Genomic DNA, 18,062 nt, shown 5'->3' on the forward strand with positions numbered 1-18,062 from the left:
CCACCGCCTCAGGATATATGGTCCGCAATACTGGCCGTATAAAATTATACGGCCAACTCACCGACCGTATAATTTTATACAGACCGTATAGTTGTCTGTATTTTCCAACTCAAAATTCTGCCTTCTCTGTTAAATTTTTAGATCCTTAAATACGTCCAGTATTTCAAGATATGGTCCATATCTCAGAAATACAGTCTGTATAAAGTAATTCCAGAACCAAACTTTGTCGAAACGTATTTTCTTCAATTCTCTTATTCTCAAATCCTTCCCTTATTTACCAAACATGAACTTAAATGCTTATAAACATAAGATAAGCATGCCCCACCTCGCATAACCTCGAAGAAAATCCCGGTGTCCAAGACTAGAGCCATTAACATATGACGAATCTCAAGGTATAAAACTACGAGGTGTAACATCTTCAAACGCAAACTGATCTCCATCATAAAAATCACTATTGCCTTCAGTCCTTAATCCATTTTACCTTCTCCACCATTTTTAATTAAAACCTTTAATCACCAAGCATCATGGCTAAACCCAGACCTCCATCTTCTACTGCTTCTTCTCCTTCGTCTTCCACACGACCGTCGTCCCGCAGGAATGGTGACGGCGGCAACCATCCACAGGCTCCGGCTAAAGAAAGTTCTTATCCTTTCATTCCTAGTACCTTTAACTTTAATGACGACTTTACCCCTAAGAAAAAACTTACTCAAGCCGATAGGGGTGAGTTCGTCAAAAATTATCCTTCCTCTATCACTAATGCCAATATCAAGACAATTATAGCTGATTGTAACTGGGGTCGCTTCTCCAACATCATCATCCCTGCTCCTGAGGATGGCATCACCATGCACTAGCTGGGTTTTTCCAACGTTTACACATACCCATTTACATTTGGTTTAGACCAGGCGATTATTGAGATGTGTAAACGCTGCAACGTTTGCCTCGGATAGATTGGTCCGTCTGTATGGAGAGTCGTGGCTTGTATCCGTTTCCTAGCCAATAATGCCGACAAGCCTTTCACCTTGGATGACTTCATCAGGGTTTACGCCCATAAAATATTCAGGGGTGGAGTTATGTGTCACGCCCCGAACCTGGGCCTGGACGTAACACGACACCCGGTGCCTGACTGCATGTGACCGAGCGAACCAACTGGCTGGCTGAATCAACATGTGATACCAAAACATAACTAATTTATAAAATAAAACTAACACATGCTGATTAACTAAAAGTCTCACTGAAATATCATAATGCGAAAATACTTAGACAATCTGAACATATCTGAAAGTAGCCAACATGGCTAAACCAAACAACTGAATGACTGCCAACAAGGCTAACATAATAAATATCTGACTGTCTGAACTGTGTCTATGAAGCCTCTAAGAGTACTGAATAATAGAGCTGTCTATAAACTGAAATAACTGGATAACTGACAACGCCCCGAAGGAATTTGGGGCTCACCAGTAGCTGATACGTGCACTCCTAAATAGCTGAGTCGTTAACTTGTATATCGTTGCCTGCATCGCGAGATGCAGGCCCCCAAGCAATAAAAGGGACATCAGCACATTTGAATTGTACTGGTATGTAAAGAAACTGAAGCAATAAAATACTAGAACTGAAACTGAAACTGAACTAAACAGGAGAGCAAGAAGCTGAAGTACTCCCTGTTATGGATGAAGAATCACCTGTAAAACTGTAAATATAACTGTGTACTAGGGCCCAAATAATGTGCACAAAAACTGTGGCCTCTAGCCCAAGCAATATGTATGCATAAACTGTGGCCTAGGGCCCAAAAATACAGATACAGGTGTTCAACATTAACAATTTACAAAGCTGAGACTGGTTATAGCTGATAGCATGATAACTGTTTCTGATTATGGGACTCATGCAAATAACTGATTATACACTGACTGATACTCATGTGATAACAATGCATAAGTCTATAAAGATTACGTGTTGAGTTCATTATGTTCAAAGTGACAACCATGAACGAATTCTGTAACTGCAACCCTAGAAGATAACAGTTCTATATCATATCATGAAACTAGGGCTAACTATATTCTGTATCAAATTGCTGACAAGTATGAAGAATGAGGCGTAGGGAGAATCATGAACATTTCCTAACGTAGATAGTTAGCCTCACATACCTTAATTCCAGCCTTTGAGCGTAATACAATGTTCGTCACCCCTTTCAACTTTGATCTATATCAATACAAGCCAAAGGGATTCTATATTAGCAACAATATTCATGCTTTGGTCATCTAAGCATTTTATCAAACACTTAGTGGGCATAAAGCTCCACAATCTCCATTAATGGTGTTTTCTTCACCCAATCCCCACTCTATTACTTGTAGCTGATTCTACAATCTCAATTAGGTGTAATTAACATCATTCTTCATCACCCACATGAATACAACAATCCCAAGTCAACAATCCAAAACTCTAGCATAGTTCATATAATCCTCTTTATCAAACCATTTACTATTCTCCCAAGAACTCATCAATTCACAACTATAAATGTTTAGAGGGTAGAAACATTATGTCACGACCCAACCCCGTAGGCCGTGACTAGTGCTCGAATTGGACACTCATGTCACTTGTTAACTATAATCATTTATAACTAGTATGTCATGAACTTATTTGTATAAAAAGGTATGGTGTTGTTTTAAAGCTGTCAAAATATTTTTTTTTGTATGTCGTAGGCACCTGTCTCCTGAATAATTAAAATTTTTAAACAACAACATATATATATTCCTACGCAAGCCGACAAGGCTGCCACGATATGCAACATACCAAACATACATATATATGCAAGCCGACAAGGCTGCCATTACGAATGGGTACGCCCCAAACATATGTCATAATCATAAAACGCGTCAACAACCATAAACAGACCCACACAAATGTCCACAGACCTCTAAGAGTAATTACCGTATCATATGGCGGGACAGGGCCCCGCCGTACCCAAATAAACTCATATGAATTCAACATAAGGGAGTTATACCACAAGCTAGGCTCCGGAACAAAGGAGCAGTCAAAATAGCTGAATAAGTGTCCTAAGCTGGCGGATCTCCGAAATGAACGTCTGTACCTGCGGGCATGAACGCAGCCCCCCAAAGAAAGGGGGTCAGTACGGAATATGTACTGAGCATGTAAAGCATGAAACATAGTGATAGACTCATACTGAGATAAGATGTATAGGACTCAATGCAACTAACAGAATTTCATAAAGACTTGCCTTTGAACATATTTCATCTGTATCATTCTCATATCAATGTCAATATAGTGTTTTGTAATCAAAGCTGCATAATCATTCTGTATATAACATGTATACGTGTCCCGGCCCTCTAGTGAGGGGCTCGGTAATTAAAATCATAGTATCATAAACATGCACATAGACGTGTCCCGGCCCTTTCGTAAGGGACTCGGTAATAAGGAATATATATGCCCTCCTGGCCACCATCTCCATATCATCATATCATCACATCGTCATATCATCATATATATATAACGTGTCCCGGCCCTCTAGTGAGGGACTCGGTGAATATAGTCATAGCATCATAAACATAAACATATACGTGTCCCGGCCCTTTAATGAGGGACTCGGTAATAATATAGTAGATGTGCGCACGAGAACGTGTCCTGGCCCGGGACTCAGTGAAGGATATAGCGATAAGCACGAGCAGAATAATAAGCAACCACATATATGAAATGCATCTTTTGAGACTCAATAGATAAGCAACTAACCAGCTCTAAAGTATTGGGATAATAATCATATTCAATTCTTTTCAACTCTCATTATAAGCCATAGCAAGGAACGTTTCAGCTTTCATGTACATGTATCAATTTTCATGATGTAGCTTTTGAAAATCAAGTATACTTCTATTTATGCCATTCTTTTAAGAGTAGGAACTTCTATACATCATTCATTAGTCAATCATGTAGTAGGCTCGTGACAATAGCATTAAGGAAATATAGAATCATAAGTCATGCATGGAACTAGAGAATAGAATTTACCCCAAGGTTCATATCATTTCATACTTACGTCTAGGACATGCCAAGAAAAGAAGGAATAAGCTTTACATACCTTTAGCGTTTAGTCGTATTATAACTTGTACTTGCTGCCCAAAAACACTTATCCTATATCAAGACATCAAGAGATACAATTAGTCTACGAGGGAATTCAATACGTACTTTAACGTGAACAATCCCTTTCAAACATTTAGACGACGTTTCGTTCGCATTCAAATCAACTACATACAACCACCCCAACATCAATAATCATATGTTCAATACCAATCCGGACAGCCCACATAACATTCCAAATAGCCCACATTCACAACATTCCATAACGATTCACATACGGCTACTACATTCTCAAGTTACTCCTAATAATCCGTAGCCTTAACGTTTTCGTGTAACAACTTTACAACAACCCAAACAACGTAAATACAATATATATTCTTAACTATTATTAGTATTTCCAATTTAAAGAATACAACATGTCCAAAACAGTTCCTAACCACAACATGTCCAAAACAGTTCCTAACCACAACACGCCCAAAACAGTCCCTAACCAATCAACACGCCCAAAACAGTCCCAAACCAACAACATAAAGGTGCCCGGAATTCTTGCAAACGTTTACGAACATACCAAGCAAACCACATATGATTCTTACACATTATTTCATGTCTTCATTTCATATAATTTCAGTAAAATACGACCAGCAGTCACAAGATAAATATATCACCAAATTCGTACGCAAATAGCTACATTGTCGACACTAAAACCTTACAACGACAACAACATGTTTAATGCCATTACTTTCATGATCCTTGGAACTGTTTTAGCATCATTTACATTCTTATAACAGCCCACAATTCATTCCAATTTCGACCTGAATCATTGTACTTCACTTTCACTAAACGTTCACAACAAGAATCAACACTCAACACATACAAATTCACCTCTAGCACTAAAACAGTCCACTGTTTTGGACTGCTTATATGCTTCAACATAATTCATTTCTTTAACACCTTAATTCACATATTCAACATGCACACAATACACCACAATGTCCATAACAACAACAATCAAAATGTGACACAAAACAGTCCACAAATTCCTCTAAAACAGCCCCCTCACACGGCTTCAACACAACTACAACAACTTCATGATTTTCATTCATTTATCCATACTACAACACATTCAATCCATTTCCAATACATGTACAAGAATATTAAGCATCATTTCACCTAAGTTTATAGCACACAGCCCACTTCAACTTCAACAACAACAGTCCCTAACTTACGATAACATCTAAGTCCATATATCGCTTGTATATCAACGTTTCCTCCATGTATACACCATATTAAACCTTTAATCCAAATTAATAACATGAGTGGGAGGTTGAAATTACCTTTAACAATCAGAATCTTCAAGAATCTTGTTCCTCTTTCCAGCTTCTTGCTTACAACACAAGGAAAACTTAGGCTACAACTTCTCTTTAACTAATATCATGTCAAGGGTCTAGGATTTAGCTTATATGATGGCTCAATTAGAAAGGGGGTTTGGGAGAGAAAATAAGGGTTCTTGGATCTGTTTAAGTCGTGTGAAGTGATATAGGGAAAAGTGGTGGCTTATATATTAAGTTTAATGGGCCTCACGGGCCGAAATATGAGTGTTTGGGTCGGGTCCAAACTTGCTGCCCTGCCAGCCCATATTGAATCGTCCATATCTCCTTATCCCGATATCATTTTGATGATCGGTTTGTTGCGTTGGAAACTAGACTCGACGAACTTAATTTTAGGCTTTTGAAACACCTTAAAACTCCTCATATGCTAGGAGATATGCCTCCTACAATATAGGCTAAAATCGGGTCCGAAATGTTTACTGAAGTTGTTCCGATTCATTTCGTTTAACTTCTAATCCTCTTCCAACCTCATGTAACCTCTTATACATACATATACACACTCATATACATACTCATAACATGATTTCAAATCCTTTAGGTTACCATGTCACCTCGGGATACTTAAGGCAACCATATATATAACGATATTCTTACTAACTCGACTAACTTTCCTTGAACCTTCATAACTCATTTTTTTCTTGTTTTACTTCAAGTAGCACGGATTATTATGGAGTGTAATATACTTCCCCCCTTAGGAACATTCGTCCTCGAATGTTAAATTAGTGTTGTATAAGAATACTTAACCTGTTACCCTTCCTAGTCAATCTTATCCTTCACCACCTCACAGCCTGTCTTACCAATACATTCGCATCCGTCACAATTCGTTTTTCTCTGTACTCTCATCTTAATCATACTACTACTTCTTTTACTATAAACTCGTCATAATTTATCCCTGCTTATCAATTCAGTTGGTACCTTACTATAACACTTTATCAAGATTATCCAGCCTTTTCTAAATCATCTCTTAGTATCATAAACCCTTTCCAAATTCTTCTTTTTACCATATCGATATCGACTTCCTAATTACTATTACCATCGATTCGGTAGTCGACTTATTTCTCGAGGTCATCCATATTGGAAACTTAGTCAAATCCTATCCTTACTATTGACACAACCTTTCAAAACATATTACAAACCTATACCTCATTCTCTTTTTCTATTTCTCGGAAAATTTGGGCAGAGTTTTCTCTGTACTTCTTACTATCCCAAAGCCTGCACGCAGGAAATACCAACAATGCCTCACAGGGCCAACATTTATACGTATATATCATATCGTATCATAGCCACACAGAGCTCCCAATATCAACAACAATATAAAAGTGATGAACATAACTCGTATGCCCTACTCAAACTGCACCTGTTATACTTTCTCTTTCAATGTTCAACTTTACATTTCAATCGCACTTCCATACCTTACTCGACATATACCTTTCGTACCTTTGCTTACCTGCGTACTTTGGAACTTCCAATATCGTCAAACACTTTCTTCTGTCGATGCCGTTCTTCAGCTGAAATCAAAAGTTAGTATAAAGAATTTCATTTCCTATGACTGGGCTCTATCGCACGATCTGTGATATGAAAGAAAGGTAACATCCTAAATGCCCTGTAGCGTCCAGTTTATAGATGTGGTGCACAACACACCGATAAACAAGATTCTACTAGACACGGTCTGTAGACACTCCAAGGACGAACTGCTCTGATACCACTTCTGTCACGACCCAACCCCGTAGGCCGTGACTAGTGCCCGAATTGGACACTCATGTCACTTGTTAACTATAATCATTTATAACTAGTATGTCATGAACTTATTTGTATAAAAAGGTATGGTGTTGTTTTAAAGCTGTCAAAATATTTTTTTTTGTATGTCGTAGGCACCTGTCTCCTGAATAATTAAAATTTTTAAACAACAACATATATATATTCCTACGCAAGCCGACAAGGCTGCCACGATATGCAACATACCAAACATACATATATATGCAAGCCGACAAGGCTGCCATTACGAATGGGTACGCCCCAAACATATGTCATAATCATAAAACGCGTCAACAACTATAAACAGACCCACACAAATGTCCACAGACCTCTAAGAGTAATGACCGTATCATATGGCGGGACAGGGCCCCGCCGTACCCAAATAAACTCATATGAATTCAACATAAGGGAGTTATACCACAAGCTAGGCTCCGGAACAAAGGAGCAGTCAAAATAGCTGAATAAGTGTCCTAAGCTGGCGGATCTCCGAAATGAACGTCTGTACCTGCGGGCATGAACGCAGCCCCCCAAAGAAAGGGGGTCAGTACGGAATATGTACTGAGCATGTAAAGCATGAAACATAGTGATAGACTCATACTGAGATAAGATGTATAGGACTCAATGCAACTAACAGAATTTCATAAAGACTTGCCTTTGAACATATTTCATTTGTATCATTCTCATATCAATGTCAATATAGTGTTTTGTAATCAAAGCTGCATAATCATTCTGTATATAACATGTATACGTGTCCCGGCCCTCTAGTGAGGGGCTCGGTAATTAAAATCATAGTATCATAAACATGCACATAGACGTGTCCCGTCCCTTTCGTAAGGGACTCGGTAATAAGGAATATATATGCCCTCCTGGCCACCATCTCCATATCATCATATCATCATATCGTCATATCATCATATATATATAACGTGTCCCGGCCCTCTAATGAGGGACTCGGTGAATATAGTCATAGCATCATAAACATAAACATATACGTGTCCCGGCCCTTTAATGAGGGACTCGGTAATAATATAGTAGATGTGCGCACGACAACGTGTCCTGGCCCTGGACTCAGTGAAGGATATAGCGATAAGCACGAGCAGAATAATAAGCAACCACATATATGAAATGCATCTTTTGAGACTCAATAGATAAGCAACTAACCAGCTCTAAAGTATTGGGATAATAATCATATTCAATTCTTTTCAACTCTCATTATAAGCCATAGCAAGGAACGTTTCAGCTTTCATGTACATGTATCAATTTTCATGATGTAGCTTTTGAAAATCAAGTATACTTCTATTTATGCCATTCTTTTAAGAGTAGGAACTTCTATACATCATTCATTAGTCAATCATGTAGTAGGCTCGTGACAATAGCATTAAGGAAATATAGAATCATAAGTCATGCATGGAACTAGAGAATAGAATTTACCCCAAGGTTCATATCATTTCATACTTACGTCTAGGACATGCCAAGAAAAGAAGGAATAAGCTTTACATACCTTTAGCGTTTAGTCGTATTATAACTTGTACTTGCTGCCCAAAAACACTTATCCTATATCAAGACATCAAGAGATACAATTAGTCTACGAGGGAATTCAATACGTACTTTAACGTGAACAATCCCTTTCAAACATTTAGACGACGTTTCGTTCGCATTCAAATCAACTACATACAACCACCCCAACATCAATAATCATATGTTCAATACCAATCCGGACAGCCCACATAACATTCCAAATAGCCCACATTCACAACATTCCATAACGATTCACATACGGCTACTACATTCTCAAGTTACTCCTAATAATCCGTAGCCTTAACGTTTTCGTGTAACAACTTTACAACAACCCAAACAACGTAAATACAATATATATTCTTAACTATTATTAGTATTTCCAATTTAAAGAATACAACATGTCCAAAACAGTTCCTAACCACAACATGTCCAAAACAGTTCCTAACCACAACACGCCCAAAACAGTCCCTAACCAATCAACACGCCCAAAACAGTCCCAAACCAACAACATAAAGGTGCCCGGAATTCTTGCAAACGTTTACGAACATACCAAGCAAACCACATATGATTCTTACACATTATTTCATGTCTTCATTTCATATAATTTCAGTAAAATACGACCAGCAGTCACAAGATAAATATATCACCAAATTCGTACGCAAATAGCTACATTGTCGACACTAAAACCTTACAACGACAACAACATGTTTAATGCCATTACTTTCATGATCCTTGGAACTGTTTTAGCATCATTTACATTCTTATAACAGCCCACAATTCATTCCAATTTCGACCTGAATCATTGTACTTCACTTTCACTAAACGTTCACAACAAGAATCAACACTCAACACATACAAATTCACCTCTAGCACTAAAACAGTCCACTGTTTTGGACTGCTTATATGCTTCAACATAATTCATTTCTTTAACACCTTAATTCACATATTCAACATGCACACAATACACCACAATGTCCATAACAACAACAATCAAAATGTGACACAAAACAGTCCACAAATTCCTCTAAAACAGCCCCCTCACACGGCTTCAACACAACTACAACAACTTCATGATTTTCATTCATTTATCCATACTACAACACATTCAATCCATTTCCAATACATGTACAAGAATATTAAGCATCATTTCACCTAAGTTTATAGCACACAGCCCACTTCAACTTCAACAACAACAGTCCCTAACTTACGATAACATCTAAGTCCATATATCGCTTGTATATCAACGTTTCCTCCATGTATACACCATATTAAACCTTTAATCCAAATTAATAACATGAGTGGGAGGTTGAAATTACCTTTAACAATCAGAATCTTCAAGAATCTTGTTCCTCTTTCCAGCTTCTTGCTTACAACACAAGGAAAACTTAGGCTACAACTTCTCTTTAACTAATATCATGTCAAGGGTCTAGGATTTAGCTTATATGATGGCTCAATTAGAAAGGGGGTTTGGGAGAGAAAATAAGGGTTCTTGGATCTGTTTAAGTCGTGTGAAGTGATATAGGGAAAAGTGGTGGCTTATATATTAAGTTTAATGGGCCTCACGGGCCGAAATATGAGTGTTTGGGTCGGGTCCAAACTTGCTGCCCTGCCAGCCCATATTGAATCGTCCATATCTCCTTATCCCGATATCATTTTGATGATCGGTTTGTTGCGTTGGAAACTAGACTCGATGAACTTAATTTTAGGCTTTTGAAACACCTTAAAACTCCTTATATGCTAGGAGATATGCCTCCTACAATATAGGCTAAAATCGGGTCCGAAATGTTTACTGAAGTTGTTCCGATTCATTTCGTTTAACTTCTAATCCTCTTCCAACCTCATGTAACCTCTTATACATACATATACACACTCATATACATACTCATAACATGATTTCAAATCCTTTAGGTTACCATGTCACCTCGGGATACTTAAGGCAACCATATATATAACGATATTCTTACTAACTCGACTAACTTTCCTTGAACCTTCATAACTCATTTTTTTCTTGTTTTACTTCAAGTAGCACGGATTATTATGGAGTGTAATATACTTCCCCCCTTAGGAACATTCGTCCTCGAATGTTAAATTAGTGTTGTATAAGAATACTTAACCTGTTACCCTTCCTAGTCAATCTTATCCTTCACCACCTCACAGCCTGTCTTACCAATACATTCGCATCCGTCACAATTCGTTTTTCTCTGTACTCTCATCTTAATCATACTACTACTTCTTTTACTATAAACTCGTCATAATTTATCCCTGCTTATCAATTCAGTTGGTACCTTACTATAACACTTTATCAAGATTATCCAGCCTTTTCTAAATCATCTCTTAGTATCATAAACCCTTTCCAAATTCTTCTTTTTACCATATCGATATCGACTTCCTAATTACTATTACCATCGATTCGGTAGTCGACTTATTTCTCGAGGTCATCCATATTGGAAACTTAGTCAAATCCTATCCTTACTATTGACACAACCTTTCAAAACATATTACAAACCTATACCTCATTCTCTTTTTCTATTTCTCGGAAAATTTGGGCAGAGTTTTCTCTGTACTTCTTACTATCCCAAAGCCTGCACGCAGGAAATACCAACAATGCCTCACAGGGCCAACATTTATACGTATATATCATATCGTATCATAGCCACACAGAGCTCCCAATATCAACAACAATATAAAAGTGATGAACATAACTCGTATGCCCTACTCAAACTGCACCTGTTATACTTTCTCTTTCAATGTTCAACTTTACATTTCAATCGCACTTCCATACCTTACTCGACATATACCTTTCGTACCTTTGCTTACCTGCGTACTTTGGAACTTCCAATATCGTCAAACACTTTCTTCTGTCGATGCCGTTCTTCAGCTGAAATCAAAAGTTAGTATAAAGAATTTCATTTCCTATGACTGGGCTCTATCGCACGATCTGTGATATGAAAGAAAGGTAACATCCTAAATGCCCTGTAGCGTCCAGTTTATAGATGTGGTGCACAACACACCGATAAACAAGATTCTACTAGACACGGTCTGTAGACACTCCAAGGACGAACTGCTCTGATACCACTTCTGTCACGACCCAACCCCGTAGGCCGTGACTAGTGCCCGAATTGGACACTCATGTCACTTGTTAACTATAATCATTTATAACTAGTATGTCATGAACTTATTTGTATAAAAAGGTATGGTGTTGTTTTAAAGCTGTCAAAATATTTTTTTTTGTATGTCGTAGGCACCTGTCTCCTGAATAATTAAAATTTTTAAACAACAACATATATATATTCCTACGCAAGCCGACAAGGCTGCCACGATATGCAACATACCAAACATACATATATATGCAAGCCGACAAGGCTGCCATTACGAATGGGTACGCCCCAAACATATGTCATAATCATAAAACGCGTCAACAACTATAAACAGACCCACACAAATGTCCACAGACCTCTAAGAGTAATGACCGTATCATATGGCGGGACAGGGCCCCGCCGTACCCAAATAAACTCATATGAATTCAACATAAGGGAGTTATACCACAAGCTAGGCTCCGGAACAAAGGAGCAGTCAAAATAGCTGAATAAGTGTCCTAAGCTGGCGGATCTCCGAAATGAACGTCTGTACCTGCGGGCATGAACGCAGCCCCCCAAAGAAAGGGGGTCAGTACGGAATATGTACTGAGCATGTAAAGCATGAAACATAGTGATAGACTCATACTGAGATAAGATGTATAGGACTCAATGCAACTAACAGAATTTCATAAAGACTTGCCTTTGAACATATTTCATTTGTATCATTCTCATATCAATGTCAATATAGTGTTTTGTAATCAAAGCTGCATAATCATTCTGTATATAACATGTATACGTGTCCCGGCCCTCTAGTGAGGGGCTCGGTAATTAAAATCATAGTATCATAAACATGCACATAGACGTGTCCCGTCCCTTTCGTAAGGGACTCGGTAATAAGGAATATATATGCCCTCCTGGCCACCATCTCCATATCATCATATCATCATATCGTCATATCATCATATATATATAACGTGTCCCGGCCCTCTAATGAGGGACTCGGTGAATATAGTCATAGCATCATAAACATAAACATATACGTGTCCCGGCCCTTTAATGAGGGACTCGGTAATAATATAGTAGATGTGCGCACGACAACGTGTCCTGGCCCTGGACTCAGTGAAGGATATAGCGATAAGCACGAGCAGAATAATAAGGAACCACATATATGAAATGCATCTTTTGAGACTCAATAGATAAGCAACTAACCAGCTCTAAAGTATTGGGATAATAATCATATTCAATTCTTTTCAACTCTCATTATAAGCCATAGCAAGGAACGTTTCAGCTTTCATGTACATGTATCAATTTTCATGATGTAGCTTTTGAAAATCAAGTATACTTCTATTTATGCCATTCTTTTAAGAGTAGGAACTTCTATACATCATTCATTAGTCAATCATGTAGTAGGCTCGTGACAATAGCATTAAGGAAATATAGAATCATAAGTCATGCATGGAACTAGAGAATAGAATTTACCCCAAGGTTCATATCATTTCATACTTACGTCTAGGACATGCCAAGAAAAGAAGGAATAAGCTTTACATACCTTTAGCGTTTAGTCGTATTATAACTTGTACTTGCTGCCCAAAAACACTTATCCTATATCAAGACATCAAGAGATACAATTAGTCTACGAGGGAATTCAATACGTACTTTAACGTGAACAATCCCTTTCAAACATTTAGACGACGTTTCGTTCGCATTCAAATCAACTACATACAACCACCCCAACATCAATAATCATATGTTCAATACCAATCCGGACAGCCCACATAACATTCCAAATAGCCCACATTCACAACATTCCATAACGATTCACATACGGCTACTACATTCTCAAGTTACTCCTAATAATCCGTAGCCTTAACGTTTTCGTGTAACAACTTTACAACAACCCAAACAACGTAAATACAATATATATTCTTAACTATTATTAGTATTTCCAATTTAAAGAATACAACATGTCCAAAACAGTTCCTAACCACAACATGTCCAAAACAGTTCCTAACCACAACACGCCCAAAACAGTCCCTAACCAATCAACACGCCCAAAACAGTCCCAAACCAACAACATAAAGGTGCCCGGAATTCTTGCAAACGTTTACGAACATACCAAGCAAACCACATATGATTCTTACACATTATTTCATGTCTTCATTTCATATAATTTCAGTAAAATACGACCAGCAGTCACAAGATAAATATATCACCAAATTCGTACGCAAATAGCTACATTGTCGACACTAAAACCTTACAACGACAACAACATGTTTAATGCCATTACTTTCATGATCCTTGGAACTGTTTTAGCATCATTTACATTCTTATAACAGCCCACAATTCATTCCAATTTCGACCTGAATCATTGTACTTCACTTTCACTAAACGTTCACAACAAGAATCAACACTCAACACATACAAATTCACCTCTAGCACTAAAACAGTCCACTGTTTTGGACTGCTTATATGCTTCAACATAATTCATTTCTTTAACACCTTAATTCACATATTCAACATGCACACAATACACCACAATGTCCATAACAACAACAATCAAAATGTGACACAAAACAGTCCACAAATTCCTCTAAAACAGCCCCCTCACACGGCTTCAACACAACTACAACAACTTCATGATTTTCATTCATTTATCCATACTACAACACATTCAATCCATTTCCAATACATGTACAAGAATATTAAGCATCATTTCACCTAAGTTTATAGCACACAGCCCACTTCAACTTCAACAACAACAGTCCCTAACTTACGATAACATCTAAGTCCATATATCGCTTGTATATCAACGTTTCCTCCATGTATACACCATATTAAACCTTTAATCCAAATTAATAACATGAGTGGGAGGTTGAAATTACCTTTAACAATCAGAATCTTCAAGAATCTTGTTCCTCTTTCCAGCTTCTTGCTTACAACACAAGGAAAACTTAGGCTACAACTTCTCTTTAACTAATATCATGTCAAGGGTCTAGGATTTAGCTTATATGATGGCTCAATTAGAAAGGGGGTTTGGGAGAGAAAATAAGGGTTCTTGGATCTGTTTAAGTCGTGTGAAGTGATATAGGGAAAAGTGGTGGCTTATATATTAAGTTTAATGGGCCTCACGGGCCGAAATATGAGTGTTTGGGTCGGGTCCAAACTTGCTGCCCTGCCAGCCCATATTGAATCGTCCATATCTCCTTATCCCGATATCATTTTGATGATCGGTTTGTTGCGTTGGAAACTAGACTCGACGAACTTAATTTTAGGCTTTTGAAACACCTTAAAACTCCTCATATGCTAGGAGATATGCCTCCTACAATATAGGCTAAAATCGGGTCCGAAATGTTTACTGAAGTTGTTCCGATTCATTTCGTTTAACTTCTAATCCTCTTCCAACCTCATGTAACCTCTTATACATACATATACACACTCATATACATACTCATAACATGATTTCAAATCCTTTAGGTTACCATGTCACCTCGGGATACTTAAGGCAACCATATATATAACGATATTCTTACTAACTCGACTAACTTTCCTTGAACCTTCATAACTCATTTTTTTCTTGTTTTACTTCAAGTAACACGGATTATTATGGAGTGTAACACATTACCTTTTTGAAGTCCAATCCTCTTGAATTCAGGTTCTAGGGTTTCCACATCTAACAATAATGTTCCAATCCTAACTCTATGGATTAGAAGAGTTTACTCAAGTTAGAAAGGGATTAGGGATTTAAATTCAACCTAGAATCATGATAAAAACTTACCTTGGAAGATCTTGAGGTTTGGGACTTGTTCTCTATGAGTTTAGAGAGAATTTTCATGAATGGGGGGCTGGGGAAATAAACCACAAGTCCTAAATATAGCTTAAAACGCGTAAACCCGACTTTTGACCCGAAACTGACCCTGTTATGCGATGGTCTCGCGACGCACATGCAGTGAACGACCATACTCAGATCATTAGTCAGAGTAGGGGTTTTTGTACGATCGGCGTGCAGCGCGGGGCCATCGCACGCGCCCTCACAAGCGGCAGCTGTCGGTTCTGCACAGCGTTCGGTAAAATAGGCATAACTCTTTGTACGAAAATATTGTGCACTTGATTGACCACCAAAAGGGAATCACTTTTAGCCTCAATGACCTCAGCCCCCAGGCTCCAAGTTAACTCCAGACCTGCAATCACTGCCTCATACTCGGCTTCATTGTTAGTCAATTGCACAGTTCTAATCGCTTGTCTAATTGTATCCCCAGAGGGTGTTTATAAAACTATGCCCAGTCTGGACCCTTTCACATTAGTCACACTGTCTGTGAATAAGGTCCAGACTCCAGGTAATGACACTGAAGAAATTATGTATTCTTTTTCAACTTCATGTATCATTTCGGGGCTAAAATCAGCTACAAAATTAGCCAATACTTGGAATTTTATTGTCTTTCTCGGCCAATACTATATGTCATAACCACTAATTCCAACAACCCTTTTTGCTAGTCTACCAGAGATCTCCGGTTTATGCAATATATTTCTCAATGGGTAAGTCGTTATAACACAAATAGAATGACACTAAAAATAAGGTCTCAATTTCCTAGAACCAGTTATTAAAGCTAAAGCCAATTTTTCAAGATGAGGATACCTGGTTTCGGCGCTTGCTAATGTTCTGCTAACGTAATAAATAGGAAATTGCGTACCTTTATCTTCCGAACCAGATTGCACTCACCGCTACTTTGGACATAACCAGATAAACAAGAAGTTGCTCACCCTCCAGTGGTTTAGATAACAATGGTGCACTCGAAAGATATTTTTTCAATTCTCTCAATGCTTGCTGGAATTCCGGTGTCCATTCAAAATCCTTTTTCTTTTTTAGCAACGAGAAAAACTGGTGACTCTTTTCAGAGGAACAAGATATAAAACGGCTTAAAGCTACCAACCTTCTGATTAATCTTTGTACCGCCTTTACATCTTCTAACACCTCCGGAATTTCTTCTATTGCCTTTATTTTATCCGGATTGACCTCAATTCCACGGTTTGAAACTAAGAACCCCAGAAATTTTCCCGAGACAACGCCAAAAGCGCACTTTTCCAGATTCAACTTCATGTTGAACTTTTTGAGAACTTTAAACATTTCCTGCAAATTACTTAAATGGTCCTCCGAACGAGATTTGATCAGCATATCATCTATATACACTTCCATAGTTTTTCCAATTTAATTTTCAAACATGCGATTAACCAAGTGTTGATAAGTTACCCCCGCATTATTTAAACCAAAAAGCATAATATTATAACAATAAGTACTATACTTAGTAATAAATGAATTTTTTCTCTTGGTCATCTAGGTTCATCATTATCTGATTATACCCAGAATAAGCATAAAGGAAACTTAACATCCATGCCTCACTGTTGCATCAATCATTCGATCAATATACGGCCAAGGAAATGAATCCTTTGGACATGTTTTGTTTGGATCTTTAAAATTTATACACATTCTTAATTTATTCCCCTTTGTGGGTACCACTACCACATTTGCTAACCAGTCAGGATAAGTTACTTCCCTTAAGAGTTTAGCTACCTCTTCCTTAACAAACTTGTAACAAACCTGTTATTGTAATCAGCTATGGGTCTCCTCTTTTGCTTTACCGGAGTGAACCTTGGGTCCAGACTGAGTTTATGGGTCGTCATTTCCGGTGAAATCCTTGTCATATCTAAATGGGACCGAACAAGACAATCGGCATTATCTTTAAAAAAATTAATAATATTAAACCTGAGCTCCGGAGACAACCCGGTGCCCAGGTATACCTTCTTTTCCGGTTGCTGATCAAAGAGTGCAACTTGTTCTAGCTCCTTTATCGTGGACTTCGCGGCATCTGATTTATCTGGGACCACAAACGATCTTGGAACTTGATAACGTCCAAATCCACTCCTCAAAGAGAAAGTGTACACGGTCGTCGCAATATAATTTACCCAACTATGAGTCGGGGTCGATCCCACAGGGAACAATATACTAGGCGATTTAAACAAGTAAGGAATTATCGCTTCCTAAGCTAAGCCAAACACTTGATAATATATTGGTTTTTGATTTAAAAACTAACAAAGCTAAAACTAATATAGAAAGCAAGTAAAATGATCAATGGCCACAAGATTGGATACAAAGGAAACTACGCTCAAGTAACGATCCAATGTATTTCATGATTTACAAATAACGGTGAGTTTATATTCCTTAGCCTCAGATAATGACTCTAAATTAGCT

The 18,062-nt window shown here is 37.9% G+C and overlaps 3 long non-coding RNA genes across 3 annotated transcripts; all 3 read right to left on the bottom strand.

Annotated features, from left to right (window-relative positions):
* Nucleotides 1-2,986: 2,986 nt before the first annotated feature.
* LOC132629315 (uncharacterized) lies at nt 2,987-5,592 on the bottom strand. The gene is made up of 3 exons (XR_009578173.1): nt 5,415-5,592; nt 4,082-4,134; nt 2,987-3,085 (listed from the first exon to the last, which is right to left on the bottom strand). It is a non-coding gene; the product is annotated as an uncharacterized LOC132629315 (long non-coding RNA).
* Nucleotides 5,593-7,629: 2,037 nt separating this feature from the next.
* On the bottom strand, nt 7,630-10,235 carry LOC132629316 (uncharacterized). Its single transcript, XR_009578174.1, has 3 exons — nt 10,058-10,235; nt 8,725-8,777; nt 7,630-7,728 (listed from the first exon to the last, which is right to left on the bottom strand). It is a non-coding gene; the product is annotated as an uncharacterized LOC132629316 (long non-coding RNA).
* A 2,037-nt stretch (nt 10,236-12,272) lies between these two features.
* On the bottom strand, nt 12,273-14,878 carry LOC132629317 (uncharacterized). Its single transcript, XR_009578175.1, has 3 exons — nt 14,701-14,878; nt 13,368-13,420; nt 12,273-12,371 (listed from the first exon to the last, which is right to left on the bottom strand). It is a non-coding gene; the product is annotated as an uncharacterized LOC132629317 (long non-coding RNA).
* Between the last annotated feature and the right edge of the window lie 3,184 nt (nt 14,879-18,062).

This window comes from Lycium barbarum, chromosome 2 (genome assembly GCF_019175385.1).
Source record: "Lycium barbarum isolate Lr01 chromosome 2, ASM1917538v2, whole genome shotgun sequence".
Classification (NCBI taxonomy): Eukaryota; Viridiplantae; Streptophyta; class Magnoliopsida; order Solanales; family Solanaceae; genus Lycium; species Lycium barbarum.